This window comes from Calonectris borealis, chromosome 8 (assembly GCF_964195595.1).
Source record: "Calonectris borealis chromosome 8, bCalBor7.hap1.2, whole genome shotgun sequence".
Lineage (NCBI taxonomy): Eukaryota > Metazoa > Chordata > Aves > Procellariiformes > Procellariidae > Calonectris > Calonectris borealis.
This window is the reverse complement of record NC_134319.1, coordinates 5,051,830-5,073,924: the sequence shown is the minus strand read 5'-3', so window position 1 is coordinate 5,073,924 and position 22,095 is coordinate 5,051,830. Positions and strand designations below refer to the sequence as shown.

At 42.4% G+C, this 22,095-nt stretch overlaps 1 protein-coding gene across 1 annotated transcript in view; it reads right to left on the bottom strand.

Moving 5' to 3' along the window:
• Positions 1–6,212, bottom strand: part of DAB1 (DAB adaptor protein 1) — a 472,530-nt gene extending 466,318 nt beyond the window's left edge. Inside the window, exon 1 of the mRNA XM_075155691.1 lies at positions 5,869–6,212. The gene's annotated coding sequence lies outside the window, so the exon portion shown is untranslated. The remainder of the gene's footprint in view (positions 1–5,868) is intronic.
• Positions 6,213–22,095: the final 15,883 nt, after the last annotated feature.

Below are 22,095 nucleotides of genomic sequence, written 5' to 3'. Positions count from 1 at the left end.
AAACTGCACAACAAGCCTGTGTAACACCGGTTGGAGTGGTCAGCTCTTTACTTTTAACCAGAAATTCAAGACACGTGGATGTAGATATTGGCTTTACCCATCCTTCCATAGACTACAAAACAATCTAAACTGTCCACAAATACAGGAAAATGTAGAAAGGAAATCCTTGGATGCAAAATGTATCACTTTATACATGATGTATATTTTGAGTGATTTTGAAACAGCATTTTAAATTATTGACATTGATGTTATCATGAGTTTAGGGGGAAAATTCTATATAAATAGCAAAAATCTTTGCTATAAGGAGAGTATTAACCCTGTTATCTTTTAATTATCTCTGTTGCACATGAGTATTAGCAACATAGGTAGCTTAGAAGCATAGCCTCCTTATGTTTCAGCTTGCGGGAAAATAAAATCTCAGAACAGGTCTTCCAATAGAAAAGAAGAAAAAAAGTATCTACTATTACATTGCTTGTCATATTTTGTTAATAAAATTGTATATTAAGTCTGGATGCATATCTAATTTTATGTCTCAGCATCTGCCACTGCTTCGTGACCTCTAAGATAAACTGCAAGCACTTTGATAAACGGACTAAAAGGTAGCCCAGTAGATTACAGAGCAATCCCCCAAGTTCCCAGACCATATTTTGACTGAATCACAACAAACGTATCACCCCTAACCTCCAAAATAACATGAAGCCTCTTCTCCCCCTGAGAAGCATAATGCCATCCAATTTCCTTTTCCAATCTGAATACCAAAAAGCACTGCCATTGAAACACATTTGTAGCCGGACAACGACTTTTTACAGAGAAGAGGTGTTTGTTTGGGGTTTTTTTTTGGAAAAGATTCAAGTTCAGGTAACTAAAAGGAAAATCATTATTATAGAGAAGAAAATATTTTACACATCAACTCCTTTCTCCTGAAACACCAGTTTAAGTAAGATTTATCATGTGTTTACTATGGACAGATGATTCTTCCATCCACTAGTCCTCATAAAACAGGGGCGAGAACCAGCATACTAGAAGGAGAGGGAAATTGCTATGGCCAGCTTGAACTGAAGGGGGACTTCTCCATAGGAAGACTGTAGTTATCCAAATTGGAACTGGGCTTTGATGTGTGGTCTTGCAAAAAATGCCTTATTAGTCCCTGAAACAAGTAATTGCAATGACTTCTATGCATTGACACAATCCACTATAAAGACCAGCTGCAGTTACCAAGGTGCACTGTGTCATATAATGCTCAACCATGATAACTAGGGTTGACACGGTTTAGAAGAACCTGCAACTAATAAGATGCATGCAAAGAGATTAGTGCTAACATGACAAAATTCCAGGGAAGGGAGGAGTGATGGTGTAAGATCACCTTTACCTACCCCTCCACAAAAAGGAAGTTAAGTAGAAAGGAAATATCAAGGAATGCTGAGCGTCTTGATTTCCTTTTGGCTTAGTAGCGCAACGTGAAGAAAACCCGCGGACACACAGAGTTGCAAGGCAGGTGTGCCCGGAGAGCCTTGGGCCCGTGAGGTGTGGAATGCGCATTCACCAAAGCAACATATCGTGAAGGAAGGCAAAGCACTCACTTCACCCTCATGACGAAGAAGTGAAAGCTCAGGCTTTCAAATGAGATGTAAAATAGAGCCCTGACCATTCATCGTCATTAAAGATCCCATGACAATTCTTGCAAGAGTAAAAGTGTTAACTAACTCGTCCTGGCCAATATCCAACTCGGATAATTGCATTCTGCTTCCTAAATTCCCCTTGCAGTTTCAATTGGATTAGTTTTTCTTCATTTCTCTTCCCCAAACCCCTCCTGCATAATGTTTCTAGCCCAGAACGGCTGCTGTATTCCACTCCAGAGGTGCGTGAATTATCAGTGTTGGGCAATCCCAACATACATTTTGTATACATTAGTCAGAGAAAATGCTCTGTGAGATGGAGTAATACCCTCACCTCTCACTGAGGAGTATTTAACTTTTCAAATGAGAAATCCCACTGATGTTAGCAAGACTTTTTTTTTTTCCTAAAATATCGCCCTGCAAGGAAGGGTAAGGGTACAAAACCCAGCCTCCTGCCAATTAGAAAAGTCCTTTGCTGGGCCATATCCTCAGCTTAAGGAACCAGATGCAGTTGCTTTGACTTCAATAGAACTCTGCTACATTAAAACAGCAGTAAATATTCATACAGTATTTTTCCACTAAGTCACTCATGTTTAAATGTTGCAAGAATCAAAGAAGTTGGCTGTTGAATGCATCAATCTGTGGATATAAAAGAGGAATATCGGAACATATTCTCCTCGCTTTTAACTGGCTTGCACAATCTTCACACTATTTTAAAGGAAAGTTGGAGGTTCTTTAACTTGGCATACCAATGAAAAATGAAAGTGCTGTGAAATATAAATCTCCTGTTGTTTGTTATGTGTACTCTACTGTAAGTACTCACAATACTATGGAGGCAAACTGCAAAGTCCTGACCCAGTGCATTTTACAGAACGGGAGGAGCAAAAGTGATCTATGTGCATAAAAGCAAAAAACGACAAGCCTTTGATTTTCTTGTAGAACAATCCCAAAACGACTGTCAAGACTGCTTAGGTTTTTTGCCCTCTGCGCTTCCTGTAATAGGACCATTTTATCCAAAATGCTGTTTTGTAGACACTGTGTAAAGGGTCATTTCCATCTGCTACCCAGGTTACTCAAAAGAATACTTTTCATTCCCTCTTCCAAGAACTCTTAGCAACATTGGGAATGGCTTGTTTTCGTTTCCAGCCTGCTTCTGCATCCCTGGTAAAGCACAAAACCACAAACATGCCACCTACTTCGTTCTTAGAACTCTGATAGCAGAAGGACATCCTTAAAAATCTGAGAGAGCAATTGTAGGCAGCCTGCAGTCAGATGAATGGGCAACACAGAGAATATACTCATTTTGTTATTTACTCATGAGTGTCATAACCCTCCTCCTCTCCCCTTTGTAGACTCTGAATTCACTTAATAGGTGTCCCTGTGAAAGCATCCATATTTGCCAGCTCCCAGCTGGGTCACTTGCAACGTCATGCTTACTTTCCCACACAAAGCGTGGAAGGGCGTGATGTGGGACCTCCAACAGCATCCTGCTTCAGTGGCAAACACTCCTAGTACTAACATATGGAATTGAGTGGTGAAATGAAAGGTTGGTACCAGAGGGTGAATATCAGGCACAAGCATGACTTAGGCTCACCTGATGAGCACAGATGGATCTGCAGAGGAATTTTATGTCAGAATCAGATGGTTAAAGAAACACAGACCATGTTCCTGATATGCAGCACAGATACAAAGTTGGTAAGGAGAAAGCTGATCATCAGAAGGGACTGACTCAATTTTCTGCTGTTCATGTACTGCCATTCTGGGTACCAGCCTTGACTCCAGCTCGGCTCCTTCTGCACACGATCATTGACATCAGCATGGGAAACGATACCCATCTTCAGCTATATACTCATCTGTTCCCACAGTTTCGCTCCAGTGGAGAAATGGGCTTGAGCTGGAGAACACTGAAGTGTACATCCTTACAATAAGTAGTGCTCAAGATTACCCGGCATTTCTACAGTAAACACAGGATTGAAAGCTTAGTCCTTTCACTGAAATTTAACTTCAAAAGTGTGCAACTGTTCATCAATGGTCTCAGTTTCATGAACAACCTGAAGAAAGACTGGAGTAAGATGTCTCTTTCAGCCACTCCTTCCTTCCCACTTTCATTTTTTTTTTTTTAAGACTACTCTATCTGGAGTGGAAACGTTAGCATTACTGTGCTCTGAAACACAGTAGTCACTGCCACAACAATCAATAAAAAATTAGCATGACTACAGGAACAGAAGCTTGGGATTAGAGAGATCTAAAAATGGAAGGATTTCCCTACCCTCCCCTCTGCATCCTGATGAACCCTTCCAAAACCTGACTGTAAACATTTTAATTCCCTGTCAGCTTGCTGGAGGAAATCATTACAGAGGCAAAATTAGAGAGCACCAGGTGCCGCTCTGCAATAAGTGTCTGTCAGTCAAGCAGGCGTCACCCTGCAAGTCACCCCAAGAGCTTCCATCCCTCAATCCAGGAGAAGGGTGCTGGACACAGAGGGTTTACTCGGAGCACTGCTTGAGTGATCAGGCCAAAGCTGAACTTCAGCCAGTCAGTGGGACGATATTTTAATTTTGTATTTATTATTTAAAACAAACAGAGTCATTCTCTCTCGCCTCTCAGGTTGAAGCAGTTTATACATTTAATTCAATTTTAAGAGATACGTGTTTGTTTACTAGAGCAAATAAAAACCAGTAACGAAGAGCTGCAGTTAGAGAGAAGTAAGCAACCTGCTTGTCTTCCACTCAAAATTAATTTTTTAGCACCAAATATTGACATTAGAAGGTAAGCAGCTTAGTTCCATGTCTGCTTTTCACACCTTCCAAGTACGCACTGGAGAATTTGGTGGGAGATCGCTGAAGGATATATACTGACCTATGCTGTGATTTCAGCATTACATCCCACAGAAACCACCATCTAAAATGCGTTGGGGTTCCTCAGAATAAACCTTCGTCACTCAATTTGCCAACACCATCAACCTCAGGAATCTTTTTTCCCTTTTATCTCTAGTTTTCCTTGCCTTCTTCCCTTGCAGCATCACAGGTAGAGTAAACCATACACAGAAGAGAATGATGGTATCATGGACCACTGCACATCGCCAGAACAGAAACTCCACTCTACTTAGTTAAGGAAATATATTCAAGAAGGAGACCTCACTGTCAATTAAAGGAAGAAGGAAGGAGAAGGAAAGAAAAAAAAAAAAAAAAGACCAGAACCTGTTGCAAAAAAGAGAGAAAAATTATTTAATTCAGATTAAAGCTTTGGGTTTGGGGCTTCTCTTTTTTTAGATTTTGGGTTTAGATTTACCAGTCACATGAATACCTACAAGCAGTTTAACACCACAATTAAAAAAGCACAATCAATTCAGCCCAGATTCCTTAGATCCAACATAATTATTTCCCATAGAACTACTGAAGTCTGCTGAAAATGTAGCTGCAGCATTAGAGGGTTATTTGCTCCAAGGACCTTTTTAATATGGCTGTATTGTAATACTGCAGTGCAAAAACCTCTCTAGTCATAAAAAGAAATTTAGCTCAGAAACACAACTTGTGGGCAATGAAAAATACATTTGCTTCAATTTTCACTCATTTAATAATAGCAATATTTAACAAGATCAGTTAGAACGACTATCCTCAAAAGACACAGCAGTCCGCCTCTTCTCATGAGGCTCCCAGGGCACCGAAATGAAATTCATTTCTCCAAACCAAACATTCAAAGCAACCAGCAGCACTAGAAAGACCATATTTAAAAGAGAGAAGAACATTTTGTGACTGACCAGAAAAAACAGCCCCTCTCTATCCTCTCTATACCCCACCCCCATTTTACTTTAAAGCTGCCATATATTTCTCTGGCAAAGAAAATTATATTCTTCCACTGAAAGTAACAACATATTTGTCATTTCACTTTGATTTTCTTTCGAAATCAAGAACACACTGAATTTGCACACACTGGGAAACAGCTACTAAAATCTGGGTGTATACTGTATCACATCACTAGTCAAGCCCCATATATCCTTGCATAATTATTTTCCTACAAGGTTATGCCTAATTGGTCACTAACCTAACTGATTAATCATCTACGTTATAAGAAGGCGTTGAGAAAAAGGCTGAAGGGCAACAAAATATTTATTCGGGTTGCAAATATTAAACCAGGAGGGGACAGCTGGTTCAAGTTGCTCCTTCAGGCTGCGCACGCATAGGTGGATGGAAAGAAAACCCTGCTAAAGAGTCACACGCACAGAGAAATAAGAAAGAAACCGATGTCTCACGTTCATTCCCACTACGGCCGCGAAGATGCTCACTACAGCTCTAAGTTGGCTTTGCCCGGCTCTGGAAGTGTTAAATTATTCCACACGCCACCGAACAGCGGGTTCTCCGAGCAGAGCCGCGGTTCGCATCTCCCCGCTCGCACGTCCCAGCCGCGCAGTTCTCGCCGACTTCGCTCCGGCTGGCAATCGAGGAGGCACCGGGCTGGCCAGGCATCCCTCCCCGCCTCCTCGGCTGCCGCCCGCCGCGCCAGCGCCTCCCTCCCGGCAGAGAAAACTTTGCGCCGAAGTCCGCCGCCGCTACGCGCCTTTCCCTCCGCACCGAGTTGCGCGGGCGCGGCCGCCCCAGCAGCGGCTCCCGCGGAGAGTCAGGATCCCCCCACCTGTGCAAAGCAGCAGCGCGGGGCGGGGGGGCGAGGAGGCCACGGGCGACTCCCCCCGCGCAGCCCCGCGGCCGCCCCCGCGCAGCCCCGCGGTTGGCTCCGCGGCTCCCTGCCGCCGCCGCCTCCTCCTCCTCCTCCTACCTGCAGCCGGCGCCGCTTCCCGCAGCGCCCCGCTCATCCTCCTCCTCCGGCGGCGGCGGAGGGGTGCGCGCCCCCTTCCCTTCCCTGCGCTCCCGCTGCTGGGCGCGGAGCCTGCGCCGGCGGACGCGGCTCCCCAGCGAGCGGATCCGCGGCGCTCTCCGCGCAGCGGCAGCCCCTCGGCGGCAGCAGCGCCGGTCCCCTGCAGCCACCGCGCTACCGCATTCCCCCTAATAGCGGGGCGCGCCGCACCCGCGCCTGGGAGCCCCCCGCCCCGCCCGGCCCGGGGGCAGGAGGCGGCGCCCGGCGGTACCCCCCCCCCCCCGCCCAGCAGCGCCGGCCCCCCCTGGGCGGCAGCAGCCGCCGCTCGGCCGCCCTGCCCCGGCCTTCCTTCTTATTCTTTCTTTCCAACTCACTGCCCGCCCGCACCCTCCCTTAACCCCAGCGACCCCCGGCAACACCTTTCTTATGCCTGCCCTCACCGTCATCCACTCCCCAGGCTGCTGTTTCGTCCTTCTGCCCCAAGGGCCGGCAGGTGATTCGAGAGAAAGCTGAAGTCATTCCAGCGCACAGGTGGTGGTAGAAGGGCCAGGCTGGTCATCACTGCCGGCTTCGTGGCAGGGGGGGCTGCAGCCAAAAGCTGACTTTGGGGAATGGGACAGAGTGGGCAGCATCATCCCTCTCCAGCGGTGGCCAGCCAACAGGCAGCAACTGCGAAGATTTACGTGCCTTTGGCCAGCAGAGGTAGGTCTCTCAGATCAAGTGTAGACACTAAGAGGCGTTCTGGGCCCAGTGGGATGTGGCATTGCTCTTCCTCCCCATGCTGACTTCTTTTCCTTGGCCAGTTCTGCCAGGCTCTCCCACAAGAGGTTTCCTTCCTGGCTGCTGTCTCTCCTGTGCGGGGAGGAAGAGCAGATGTCTGCTCTTGCTGCTTGAAGACAGACTTCGAAGGCAGAAATACTTTTGAGTGACAGCTTATAGCCACAGTAGATGAAACTTCCCTTTTTGTTCACAGTTTGATGTCAAATATTTATCTTGGAAGCTCTGACCTAACCCAGCTCTGTCAATAGGTGAGTGGCCTGCTGGGCAATGTTCAGGAAGGAGAATTATCTGTGTACAGATATCCTTCTTGCTCTTCTTGTCCACTCTTTCAATGGGATGTCACCAAACAGCAAAATTAATCCCTGGCAAGGAAGAAATTAATGTGTGAGCTTGCAAACCACTGCAGTGAGACAGCGATTAAAGTTTTTGTCTAATTCTAGGAGATCAAGCTTGTAATAGCTAGAGAATGAGACTTAAGCTGCTTTACATAGTCCTTCATATGTAAGATCATTAAAGCATCTGCGGTTACTGTACCTCACAGGAGAGGGAGCCTTGCTGGAGGTGTTAATAGTTGCTGAATTCAGTGGTTACCGACATGTGCCATGTGGCGGGGTGTTAACCTTTTGTCAGTGTGACCCGACACATTTGACTAAACCATTTTTCCTGGCCCCAATCTCTTACCAGCTCTCCTGTGTCACTTATTTATTATGAGAGTCATAGATCTTCCTGCTTAATAGGCTTCTTTGATGCAAACCTTGAGCCATTTGACAATGGCTGCCTCAGACATTTTGTTATCCTTAACTTGTGGATGATAAAAGATTAATAAAGCTGTCAAATATCCTATTGATTATGTAATTGAGATGTACCCTGATTGCCCCTCTTACGTTGAGTTTCTTCCATTCTATTTCTTCTCTGGGGTTTGGGTGTGGATGCAAAGAGGAACCATGCCTACAAAACAGCACTGACCTGGCAGTCTGTCTGCCCAATCTTCTCCAATCCCGCCATGTCTATGTGAGGACTTAAGTTCTCAGCAAAAGTATTTGTCAAATCTCAAGCCCTGCATCCTTCCAGTGTTGGTGTCTCTGACTTTGAGGCCCCAACAGTTTTCTCACTTTTGTCTTCTTGCCTGGTTTTGGAGGGAGAAGTTTGGTAGGAAATCCATCAGGTTCCCATAGTGACTGGACTAAGCCACAGTTGTGGGCTTGTGATTCAGGTACAAAGGGGGATTTGAGGGATCGGGGTTTAGCTTCCAACTCCAGTACAGATTCCTCCCTGCTTTTAGCAAAAATACTTGCCAAAGACAGACAGGGTGATCAGTTGGGTTCAAAAGCTTGCAGTTGGTGTGATTAACTCCCTGAGCTTTGGGAAAGCTCTCAACTTGCACAGAAAGAGCATAACGATGCATATCTGTACCAAGAACATCGAATGTACAAATGCTTATCTGCAATCCTATCCAAACAGAGAGATACAGAATCGAGAAATGCTTGCAAAAGATCACTGAAAGAGATCTATATGCAAGTGACATTAATTTCCATTCCTTAAACGCAGATGTCTGAGCAAAAAAGCCACATAAGTGCCTCTGAATAAGAGAGCACTGGAGTGCTCACGCAGAGCTGTCTGAGCTCCAGTGCCTCTGAGTCAGCTGGGAAGCAGAGTGCCACAAAACAGCTGGGCAAGCAAAGGAGCAAGCCCCGAGAGAGGAAGCAGGAGCAAAGATGCTGCAGTGCACAACTGCAGTGAGGGACTGATTATACTCATCTCGGAGCAGGCAGAGTTTGAAATGGAAATGAGGAGAAGATTTCCCTGCCACACTACCCAGCAGCTACAGTAAACGTGGCTCTAAGACAACAGGGAAACAGGCAGCATGCAGTGTGGACTTTGTTTTGTTTCACCGTTACTCAGCTCATCTCAGAGGTTCATTTAATTGTTACTTAAAAAGTTCCATACAGGAATGAAACATTAAGAAAAAACTACTTCTACCTTCACGTCTTGACATTGATATTGAGGTCTCCCTGCATGCGGAGACTTTGGCTTGTGTACTCAAAGCAGAGCAAATTAACAGTTCTTTACACAAGTCCCATCCTTATGGGCTTGGAAACAAAATATTGCCTGCAATGCAACGCAAAGACCTCCAGAGCCATAAATTCAAGAGGCCTCACATCTGAGCCGCAGAGTAAGTACGCTGTTTCTTTTTGCAGTCAGGCACGTCTGAAAATGCCTCAGGTTATAGTGCCTACCCAACCCAAAATTCCTATGAGGAAACCAAACCCACCTTCACTAATGTACTTCAGTTCTCCCTGAACCTTCAAAACTTCCAGACATAACTTCCAGGAAAGAATCAGCATCTAGCAAACTTTTGCCTCTGCCAAAAAGATAAGTTTGACTTTCCTTGTCATCATCCTTCATCACAGCTTGAGCTTTTCTTCTTTCTTTTTTATGACTTTAGGAAACTTCTGGCTTTCTCAGGCAGGACATGCATCTTCTGATGGCACCTGAAAAAAAAAAAAAAAAGAAAAAGAGACCTCAGATCTCTGTTTTAGTCGAGACAGAGGTACTTAATCAAATACATGCCCAGGAATATCACAAGTCTCATATGCATAGATAAATGTTCTGAATTTTATGCTGCAATGCTTTTACTTTAGCACTTCCCATTCATGGATCTCCTGCAGCTTAATACAGGTGTCATTACCCCCATTTTACCAGACAATTGAAGTGAGGTAGCTGCTGTTTGACTAGTGGCACTGTCTGGAAGTAGATCAGGTAGCATGACTTGACTTTACATCTTTCAAATAACACACAGAGTGATTTGGATCCTTAGCTGGACTACAAAGAAGATCTTTCCTTCTGGAGGTTTCCTTTTGACCTCTGTTATAAAATATACCCTGTATCCAACAATCAAAAGCAGGAGACACTTTCATCAGATCGTAGTGGAGCGTAGTGCCTTACGTCCCTGCTATTCCCAATGCTCCAGGCTCCCTCCACCCCAAGCAGCTCCTTTCTAGGTATTTCTCCTTTACTCCTGGGGATGGAAGAAGGGGATGGGGAGGCACGTTCTGGGATTATTGGTACAACAGAGCTTCCACTTCTATCAGAGACAAATGATCAATGTTTTCTTTATGATTTCCAGACAAATACAGTAAGTTAAAAGGGTTTTCTGAGATGCTTCCCAATAAAATGCATTGCATCACTGTAGCATCCACCACATACTCTTACAGTAAACGCCAATCTTTAGATTAATATTCAGATGTAAACATTAGTCTGGATTTACATCCACAATATACATGTCCACCCCCTTCATCCACTGAAAGAATAATTTAGTATTTTTATGCAGTAGTCACCTACAAAAAATACTACTTTCCAAAGTAAAAGTCAAGTAAAAACCATTAATAATAATTGCACTATTTCTTCCTTAAAATATATTCCTCCATATGATTCCTCTAAGGGAAAACACAGATCTCTTTTGACTGCCTCGTGTTCCCTTTCTAAAGCATTTGAGAGATCAAACTTTAATATGAATTAAGAAAAATAAACTTAAAAATTGAGATTCACATTGCCTAATATTATGTTTGGACATATTTATACCAGTAGCAATACTGTAGTCATCCAAGCAGGAAACAAAGCAATACATATTTCTCCAGTCACAAATGCATTTTAAAAATCAACTACTTCAAGACTAGATTTTTTATTCTTTTCATAAAAATGGAAGGATGGTGGCTAGAGGGGAATTCATACTTAAAACTAATTTAACAATAAATTAGTGCAAAACATACATAACGTGTAGGGCTATTTTACAGAAATAGAGATGCTAAATTCAGCCAAGAAATTATTTGCTGTGAATTATTCACTTAGTTCTGTCGGTTCCTGAACCTTTATAAAGGTTCTGTGGAAAGCAGAAAAAAAAAATCAAGCATATGCAAAGCAAAACAGCATCAAAAGTCAAAAAGGTCTCCAAGGGAGATGAACTTCAATGCCAGAGTAGGGTAAACAAATGGAATTATTTACAATATAACATTATCATTTGCAATGATATTTTATTCATTATTTAATCACACACTGCGTCTCCCTTGTAGCCTGTGGTAGACTACATAGCCATTTTGTTCCATCTTTCACCTCCCAAGTATGAATGTAAATGATATAGTTTATTTAACATTTGTATACATCACGCAAGCTAGTGCCTCCTGCCTGTGTTTAAAACATACTCGTTTCCCTCCACCTGCTCATAGGGAGTACACGGATCTCAAGGTTGCAAGAAATCGGTAGATTAAATGACCGAGTACAGATGACTCCTTGTCTCTTTGATCCCTGGATAGCAGGCTGGCACGTCTCCCTCCAGAGCTTTTCCTTTTATTGAGCAGGAAAAAACCCTCAAAGAAAATTCAAGTGAAGAGCCAGTGCGCTCAGTGGCACGTTGGACTGAAATTCTATTAATTGCCACATGTCACCTTCCATGGCAAACTGAACCGTTCACAACAGCACAGCGAGTGCAGGAAAACAGACAGACGTTTTTATTGAAAGAGGTATTAGCACAAACAGCAGCAGCAGTACTATAAAATTCAGTACAAGAAAAAAAATGAGCCTGCTTATCAGCACTTGCCATTCGTTTCGGTTGGTGCAGAATTTTCTTACTGGCAAGCTGAGAAGGAAAAGGAGGGTTTGCTGTTCAAGAGTGGTCTTGCACAACAGCCTAGAAAGGATGAGCTTTTTGTCCCAGTGCAGAGTTAAGCAAAATGGGCTCAAGATGGTGATTTTTTGCTATAATTGGGCCTTAATTTCACTCTCTATTCCTACTTTCTGTATGCTCTCACGTTGAAGATGTCCAATATTCAAGCTAAGTTTCAAGAATCTCACGATTTCCTTCACAATTTGCATAACCATGTGTATCAATCGAGTGCTAAGCTTAAGCACCTCTTCGCTTAATCCCCTAATTTGCAGGGGTGGCGGAGGGGGGACAAGACCGGGGCGGTTCTGTTCAGCAATGCAAATCAGCCAAAGGAGGATACTGCCAGGATTAGCATAATCCAACGGCTACAGCTATTCAATTTGCAGACTAAGAATAATAAAACCAATTTTCCTAGTCAATCAATCATTGTGATCGACTTGATTCAAAAAAATGGGGTGCAAATCAGAGTGTAAGTTAATGAAATCAGCAGAATTATGTCAAGTGACACTGCTGAGAATGAGGCCTTGCGTTAGAAGCATCCCACTATTTCTGTGAAGGGAAGTCAACAAATTATAAGAAACCATATAATTAAGAGCTTATCAAAGCACTTTATCCCATCAAGCACTGCCTTACAGATACCAGGTATTTCTTTTATTAACACTTAAGGAAATGAAGAGCAATGAGGATGCTTGAAACATCACAAGGCACTTGGAGCGAGCCAGGAACGGAAGGTGACGTACCCCTGTACATCCTAACTGATTAAGGAGGTTATCCAGGGAAACAGGAGAAAAAAAGTTGTTGCTGGCTGAAGCTCATCCAGGGTCTGCTGTCACTGCCAGTTCCATCTGCGAGCAAATCTCAACTAAAAGACTTTTGAGCTTCCTTCCTAACTACTTCTGCTGTTAGCATGATCCCACCACCCGTCCCTATGAGAACAATTACGTGCTCCGTCTCCTTTCCTTCTTATTGGATTGTCTCAAATAATAAAGGTGTTTGCAAATATTAATCGTCTCACAAAAAGCTAGGACCTTCAGATGGAGATTGCTGAAAATGAGGATTTTGCACTGGAAGAATGAACAAATGGTACTAACAAATGCAAACCTACAGGCTGTGAACAACCCTCTGTCACATTACAGGGGATGTCATACTCAGTTTGACTTAACTTTCCAAACTCATTTGATCCTGGTACCATGGGCAGCGTAATGAAAAGAGTATTAGCTTCATTTACTGTAGGTGATTTCTTAATAGCTGATTCACATTCCTCTAATAACCCATCCCCACCTTCCTCATCTAGGGTGTACACGGAGCCACTGAGACCTTAACACAGACTCTGACACTGGCAAATGCCTTTTTGATCACCTGAGGTTGTATGAATCTATCACACACATCAAAATCAAACATAAAGTAAGGGAAACATTAATTAAACCGTATCAAACACAGACTTGACAAGACTATGATTTAAGTATAAAACTGCCTGAAGAATTGTGATTCAATATTTTAGTTCATAACCCATTTTTATATCATTGTACAGAACTGAAAAAAGGGAATGCTTTCCCCCTTCCAACCCCTTCATCTGTTTTATTTTATCTTTCAACTCAAGCTGGCAGGTCTGTCTCAGCATCACCTATGAAAAAAGGTGACATAAATTTTTCAGAGAATTGAAAAAGAAGAAACACTTGTAAACAAGTTACCTATTCTCATACTCTGTCCCCTAATTCCAAAGACAGAAACAGCAGCACATCTTTCAGAGGATGCAGTTTCTTCTCCTCCAGCTCCAAAACTGAGAATTGCTCCATGCAACACTTATGCAGGTTCCCCTGTGATTCCTTATCTCTATAAAGATCATCCTAGATCACTGAAATATTAAAAAAGAGCAGAGTCATTCTCAAAAAGCCTAGCAGGCATAGCCGGTTTGATCATTAGGGAACAGCGAGGGCTGACGTACCAAAGGTTTACTGTGGATGTTAATCTGGTATGTACACAAAGGCTTTGAACTAGAAATCTTGAGACTAAAAACTCTTGTGAGATTTCTGATACTTCCTGCTCAAAGTTCAGCTAGAACTGAAAGTCTCGGGTGTCATGAAATCTACAAAGAATAAAAATTAAACAAACCTTTAAATCTAAATACATATATCTAGCTAACATAAATCACATAACCACTCCTACTGAACATCACGGAGGAGTCAGCTGTGGGCAGGAGCAGAAAGGTATGTGGTACAACAGAGGCAACTGCTATAACAGTAACCCAGAAGTGATCCAAAGGGCTAGTACTGTATGTGGGCACAAAGTAACCTCCCGTATTAAGTGCTCTCCAGCCTCTCTCCCATCCTTTAATGTCAGAAAGGCATATTAGAATATTAAAAAGGCCAGTCAGGCCTGACATTTGACACCAGCGGAGGTCAGAGACATGACCTCCAAGTTGGAGCCTGTTGGGAGGGTAATGCTAACTTTCCTCTAATACCTTGCAATTTCCTTTTCTCTTTGACTCTAGGGATATCCTCTTTCTTCCTCTTGATTTCAGGCTAGGCTTTTTTTCTTTTTACACTTCTCTGTATGTAACCCTCTTCTGTTTGCTTCTCTGACTTCATACGTAAGAAAGAGAAATAATGCCTTTTTATCAATAGGAATTCATCACTTGCACTTTCTGATAAAAATAGCTACTCTGACTATCTTATATTTCCACTCATGTATCACTGGCATCCCAAAACACCTATCATCTGAGCCTTGGCACTGTGAAAAGATGCTCTTACACAAGAATAAGATGCAAAATTTTCCCCTAGAGTGGTAAGAACCTTCCCTGGAAACCTCCTTGTCGTTTGCTGCAAACACAAAGCTGGCCCATTGCTCACTTTGTAATCTTCTGTGGTAGCCACAGGCTGAGGCGTTTGGATTTCTTCAGTTTTATGATGAGTTTACTACCAAGATACCTTCAATGTGCTGCTCCCCACTTGGATGTGACAGGGAATGAAATTTCATTCACAGCAGGATTATTATTATTATTATTGAGCTGGATACATCTGAAGGAGCGCAAATGTCATACCATTGCTCCCATACATCACTTCCCCTTCTTTGCCATCTGCTCCTAGAGTCGTCAGTCAAAACAGTTTCAGCATTCTCCATTATTGTCTTCAAGTTTGCTTCCGCTGACCCAGTTTAATTTCATATTTGCATCCTCATGTTACTCTGCATGCAAGTTAGTGAAGTTTATGTGTGTCATTTATCTTACTCCTCCCTCCCCAAAAATGTGTATATTTGGAAATTTGATATTCATTACTCTTTTTGACAGACCCTGGTACAGCTTGAAAATGCTCCACAGGACTTATCTGCATTGGCCATGTTGATTTATCAGGTTAATTTAACTTCTTTGAAGAGGCTTTCAGTAATAATCAGCTCTATTGTGTTCACAAAAGTAATTCTAAATGCAGAAATGTTAATTATGATCCAGGGTTCTGATTTGGCTTATTGTTAAGACAAGGACAGCTCTGATATTCAGTTCTGCTTGGCTTCCAAAACCTCAGAGAAGTTCAGGGGTCCCAGAAGCAGGAGGCCATCTCAAACTCTCCTCTTCCCAAAATATATGCAGCTTGTTCAGACCTCTGCCCTCGGTCTTTCCCTGCATTATCGTAAGGACAAAGCAACAGGCAGTGACAGCGTTAATAAGATAAGACTCCTAATATTTCTTGGCACAGGCAATATAATCAAGATGAAGGCTTCCAAACAACAGGAGAATGTACAGATAGAAGAGACTGAAACATACAGATAGAAGAGACTAAAACTAAACTAGAAGATACTAGAACATATGTGGATCATTTCATGAACTACACGAACCGTATTAAAATGTGTATAACACTTGTATTTTTCAAAGTTTTCCCCCTATTCTCAGTACCGCCATCACTTGATGAATAGTGATTCATTGGTTTCCAAGTAAAAATGTGTTGGTTTAAAATGGGGTGCTTCCCTAGAAACTTGTCCTAGTGCAAGTGGTGTTAGCAAAACTGTATCTCAATGTCTACAGACAGTGTCCTTTCAGGGGTTTTCTAGCCCCCAGTGGGGAGAAAGGGCTTGGATACTATACTTGTTGCTATGGTAGCTACTAAAACTGCTGCTCGCAAGAATTTTTGAATTGCTCTCTGTATTCAAACATGCTTTGAAACAAGGTTAAAAATCAACAGTTACAGCACTATTAAAGAGCCAATTACTGACTTCTTTATGTTTTCCAAAATAAAAAAAAAATAGAAGCACTTAATGTCTCCTCTGCATCTCAGTTGTGTTAATACTAAATCACATGCAGTCCGTAAAGATTTTTCAGAACGGAGATTTGAAGCAGCCCTTATAAATAATTTAAATTATTTATGTAATTAAATTAGAATGCACTATACTTCTTTTTCTTGATAATTTCAGACATGAGTGCCTGCTATAAAAGTGATCCCTAGTTGGAGACAAGCTGCATATCAAACAACACTTCCAAAAAAATGATATGAAAATAGATTTCTAGGGATTGTGTGTATTTCTGGGTTTGAAGAGGTACTTTTCCCAGCTTGTCTCGCTGCGCACATTTCACACTGGCTGCTGGACCAGAACGCTGCACTGAAGCTCCAGATCTGCCACTTGCTCATCCTGATCTTGCCACCCAACGCAAGCAGAGACTTTCCCACGCCATCTCTGTTCGCTGTTTCAGAGTCATCTAATTGCATTTTCAGAGACAGCCTCCATAGTCACGCTACTCTCATGAGACAGTACGTTGGACCACACAAGAACAGTTGTCAGAGCCAAAGGGGACAATGGGTCTGAATGAGTCTTCGATAGGCAGCCACATCTCCCTGGGTTTGCTGAAGCATCTCTGAAGCATTTTTGTGCCCTCATTATGGTATTTCATTTCATTATTATAACTGATAATTAAAAAAGAAACATTAAAATTGGTGTATTAGCCCAGACGGAGGGACTGTCTATCCAGGATCCTGCCCACTTTAGCCAGCACCAACACATGCGGTTTTGAGATCCAGATAGAAGGGGAATGGTTGATGCTCACATAAGACCTAGAGAGAGTGAGATAAACGTGCACTAAGGAGTTTTCCTCTACAACTAGTCGCAGAAGAGAGATAAAGAAAAGGGCATGGACAAAGACTGTGGCGTTCAAGGAACAGCTTTGTTTTGCATTACTCTCAGAGGTTTTTGTCTGAGTTAATAAACAATGCCCTAAGGGAAGAGTTTGGAAGAGACTTTGGCAAGATGTTAGCCCTTCCTTAGTCGGGGAGACAAGCCAGCAGCCATATAGCAGTTATGGAATAATCTGCCCATAGGGAAGCTGCTTCTTAGCTCTCATTAGTTAGAGGTGGGGTTATACCCTCAAGCATGAAGCACAAATCTAGGAATTTTAAAAGCATTAGTAATAAGAAATCCACTATTAGCATTGTTTCAGCTCCTTTTAATTGACCAAAATGCAAATATGTTAAAAATATTTAAAAGATGCTTGAAAGGAATTCCAGAAAACAGTCCTCTCTGCTGGTATCATGTTTAAATCTGTTACAATGCCCAGATAAAATTAACTCACATCTTAAATAATTCATTCTTTTATTGGATCAGAGGCTCTTTCAGATCTGATGCTCTACCAATAGAAATGGTAGAGATACAAATGAGAAATCAGGCAGGAGCATTATCCATAAAGTTTGAAACTGGATCTAATCCCAGCCTTCTTGAAGTAAGATGTGTTCCGATGAAAAGCTGGTTTTCAGGCTTGTTCCTTCTGAAAGCAATGAAGGTTTTCCCAACAGGTGCACTGCGTTTAGGTCATATTAGTTATAAGCAGAGCCACACAGTTTAGAATAGTAATAACAGAGAGATTGTATAAGTTACCTGAATGCAGACAAGAGTTTAACCTAGCCACAGCCATATCAAGCCATAACTTTGTGCAACATCAGTAAACAGCCAGCACTGACTTCTAGAGCTACAGAGAGGATCATATGAACAGTTTGAAGGTGGAAGTACTGCTGTACCTTTATAAAAATCAGCACAGCAACTGTGGTCTGCACAGTACTATAGGTGCACTAAAACCCCAAAACTTCAGCAACATACATCAATGGCATTTTTCTTGTTTCAGCCCCCTTTAACAGACTGGTAACTACTTAACATTCATAATAATGAATTGCTACAGGTCTGAGTGGAACCAAATGAGGTGTGCCCAGGAAGCAAGCTTTGACAACTCTGCTAATTCACCTCAGCTGTGGCCTTTAGCACCCCCAGGTAGCCCTTCCCTGGATCTCATGTAAGAGAGGACTGCCAATCACCATGAACCATGCCCATCCATGTGGTTGGTTTATATTGCAGACAAACATCCACTAGAGATGAGGTCAGGGCCACCAAACTCACTTTACTCATGACCATAAGTCTGTTAAGACCTTTGTTTTTAGAGATGGAAAAATGACTGCATTAACCCACACACTGCGAAGTAAGATACGGCTTTCTGTTATCTCGCACCTGTAAGTCAGCACGACATACCCCAGGATGCACAAAACATGCAAAGACTGTGTTAAAATCCTGGAAGCGAAACTTTAAGATCAGTTTTTACCAGTGAATTGTCTCTGTTGGAAGCACTCCAGGGATAGTTGAATTAATTCAGCCAGGGTGTTGCAAAAGGCACGGATAAGCAATCCAACATCCATTTGTGAGAGGTGGTAATGCGGCATTACACTGTTCGGAGATAATCAAATGTCAGCCTGGCAACTCCGCTGATATGATCATTAAAAGATGGGCTCAATTCCATGAACACTCCCAGGTTTTTCATCCCTTGAGATGGAAACAGCTTTACCCCACTTAGAAGAAAAATGAATATTTTGCATATATAAAGCTCTTTTATGCCCATGGACTTCACTCAATATGGACTAGATTTATAAATAGACTACCAGCAGGTGTCTTTGGAGTTGTGATCAACTACTGATAGTCTGGCCCTGCATGTACAGTGGAACCTGCTTGTAGATGATCTCAGTATAATCGTGAACACACAAAGGGCAAAAGGATTAGGGTCCCATTGCTTATCATGTGCAAGTGTTGGGTAGGCAAAAGAGAATGCTACTTAAGAAGTTGAACAGACCGATGGAAGACAAATTTTCACTAGGGGCTCAATTCTGCACATCATTTTCTTTCCTGTCACTGAGCAAAACAAGACAAAAGACGACATGTTCAAGTAATATTAGAGGTCCAAATATAAGGGCACACAATTCTGATGCTTCTAATAAGATTCTTAAAGTATCTTAGATAGAGTCTTTGTGCAACATGTAGCTTTTTCCAAATAAAAACCAAGAGTTCAGTTAGATGACTAATTGCTCCAAAGACAAGCATGAAGCCTCCCAGAAAACTCTTCACATCTGGGGCCTGACCCTGTCATCATACGTAAAACAGTCACTACCATCCAGTTGCTATTTCCCATCAGGAATAAGTACACCTGAGGTGACCTGACTCTAGTGTTTATCATTCTTGTGGACCTACTGAAGCTGATGCCAGGTTAATTTTAGCTCTCCAAGAAAGCATCAGCACCAACTCAGGAGGTTGTAAGAGCACTAAGAGAACACCTACATTTCTTAAAAAAGGTCCAAAAGACAAACCCCTGGGATTAAACTCACTAAAAACAAAAGCAAGAGCTAATTATGTACCTAGTATCGTTATTTCTTCTTACAAAAAGATTTCTTTAACCCAACCACTTGAACTAATCCACCTGCATATTAAATGTATTATTACTTTAAAGGGGGCAGGACAGCTTGTTTCTCACTACTGTGCTGGTAGATAGCAAATGGTAAGTTATTTTGCAGTGAAGCAAGAAAGGCGTATCTATTTTGCATGCATGACATATGCTAACTGAGAGCACATTGGACAGCAGTTACATTACAATACTGTACATTACCATTAACCAGCATTTACAAATGAAGGTTCATAGCAAGAGTAATGAGTGCTACAGCATTTCTTTTAACATATTCTCCTATTATATATCTATCCCAATAACCTCCCAGGAAAATGAGGAGGTCAAGGGAACAGTCAAAGTTGACAATGCTGAATCTCAAAACTGTTATTATTAAACACAGCAATTCGGAAACTGAGAATTGCTGATAGAACGATGATGTGCCAGTTAGACCAAAGGTGACCGTAAGGCCAACAAACTGCTTGAGCAGGCCCATCAGCCAGGGCAAAAGAGCAAAGAAAGTAAAAATTGGTCTAAGGCAATCTACACCAATGGTATATTTACAGAAAGGGAGGATTGAGTAATATGCCAAGTGAAAATAACTATATAAAACAAAAAGCAAAGTAAAATGAAATGTTGCATCACACACATCCTCTAGCTCATAAATACAGATGCTGGAATCACAGAAGGCTGCTGGTCTGAGTCATTTCGCAGTCTCTTGGGAAAGAAAATTGTTGTAGAAAACATTGAAGCTTCACACAGAAAACTTATAAATACGGACTCCTAAGAAAGGTGTAAACAATTTACAAAAAACGCAGACGCAATGTGTAAATGGAAAGAGGTTGTTTTTACACGAAAGAACTCCATGCAAGAATTTTCCAGAAGCATATGACTATAGCATACAAGTGGGTCTCCTGGGAACTTCTCTCCAATGCAGCTTCTGATGACTGCACCTCCAGAAGGTGGCATTTTTGGTAGGCACAACTTAGTACTTTCAAGGATGGTTCCTGACAACTTTTTGATCCACCCAAGAGCACACACACATTCATAAAGGTCAGCAACAATGTTCAGCTATAGGCAAAACAGAAAGGGGGTTAGCAGCTCCCTGTTCACATTTATCAACTTGTCAAATAAAAATTTCTTAGCCACCGATTTCTTCCTTGGCTATCATTTGTGGCGACTTACCACGACAAGCACAAACAAGTAAAATATGCCTAATGCTCCTTCCACAGCTTGCAGCCCACTACATAACCCATCCAGTTTCCCCTCCTTTTGCAAATCCTCAGAGCAACAGCAAAAGCGAATACGATTTATTGAAGCAGGTCCAGAAGCCCCCAGATGGCAGGCGATTGCAACAGTCATAAGAAAGAAATAACACAGCTAAGTAAAAATAAAGCTTACACAGCTATTGCTAAACTTACCAAATAACCCTCCCTCCCAGGCTTGAACCAAAAAAAGGAAGAACTATTCAGCAGCAAGTCAACTGAAATGAAAGACAAACTCAGAGCAAAGTCCTTCTTCATGTACAATACAGTCATAATGTATATTCACAGGGGGAGCAGGGCAACGTGAACTTAGCATATTTTGAATTTCAGGATCTTTCCAGAAATGCAAGTGATCTGTTAAAGACAGAGTAGGGGTTCAGTTGTCCTCTACATCTCGTCTAGAATAATGATAAATAAAGAAATGCTGAATATCTCAAGCAAGGCCAGATCTTCAGGTTAACACAGAAACTTTGTTCCTACAGAGCCAGAAGCTTCTAATGTCCACACCTGCAGAAGGAAAAATGTCAGGGGGAGGGAAGAGGCTCCCAGGCAAAGTCACCAAGTGATTTTTTTTCTATTGGGATGTGGGATAGTTCATGTTGGAAGGAACCTTAGAAGGTCATGTAGTCCAGCATCCCACACAAAGTGGGGTCAGTTATGAAAGTTATGTATACTGCTCTTCCAGCTCCTACTCCTTTTCCTAGACAGAAAAAAAAATCCATCAGTCAGAACCCCCTTTCTCAGCCCACAGCAGGGAGAGAGACTGCTGAGCACACTCTAATCAGGGTGCTTTGCTGTCAGCCGGGGAATGTTCTCCTCCCTGTTCTGGCACCTCAGGAAAATCCCTTTTCCCAGCTGGGAGAGATCCAGTCAAGCTTCCAGCCGCTGGCACCTCTGAACAGAGACAAAGGAGCTACCTGGCTGTGGGATCTCCACACATACCCTGTGTTGGAGGTCGTTCACCTGCTCCCACAAGGTAGCTTCTGGCATCAAAAGCACTGACCAAAAGCTTTTGATGTTTTAGAGGGCAGTATGGTAACAGTTTCAATATTTTAGATTATCCAGATACGCCCCAGAAAATTCACTAATTGTCTTTAAAAAGAAGGGCAGGATTCACCACTGGAGATACAGTCATGTCTGTACTTCTGTTACACGAGGTAGACATTGGAATAGTACATCCTAAAATGCAAACCTTTAATTTCCCATTCCTTTCGATTGAAAGGCACAGGGGTTTTACAGCATAGCACAATAGATTGCTTAAACAAATGCCAACTTCTCTAATCTTCAGAGGAA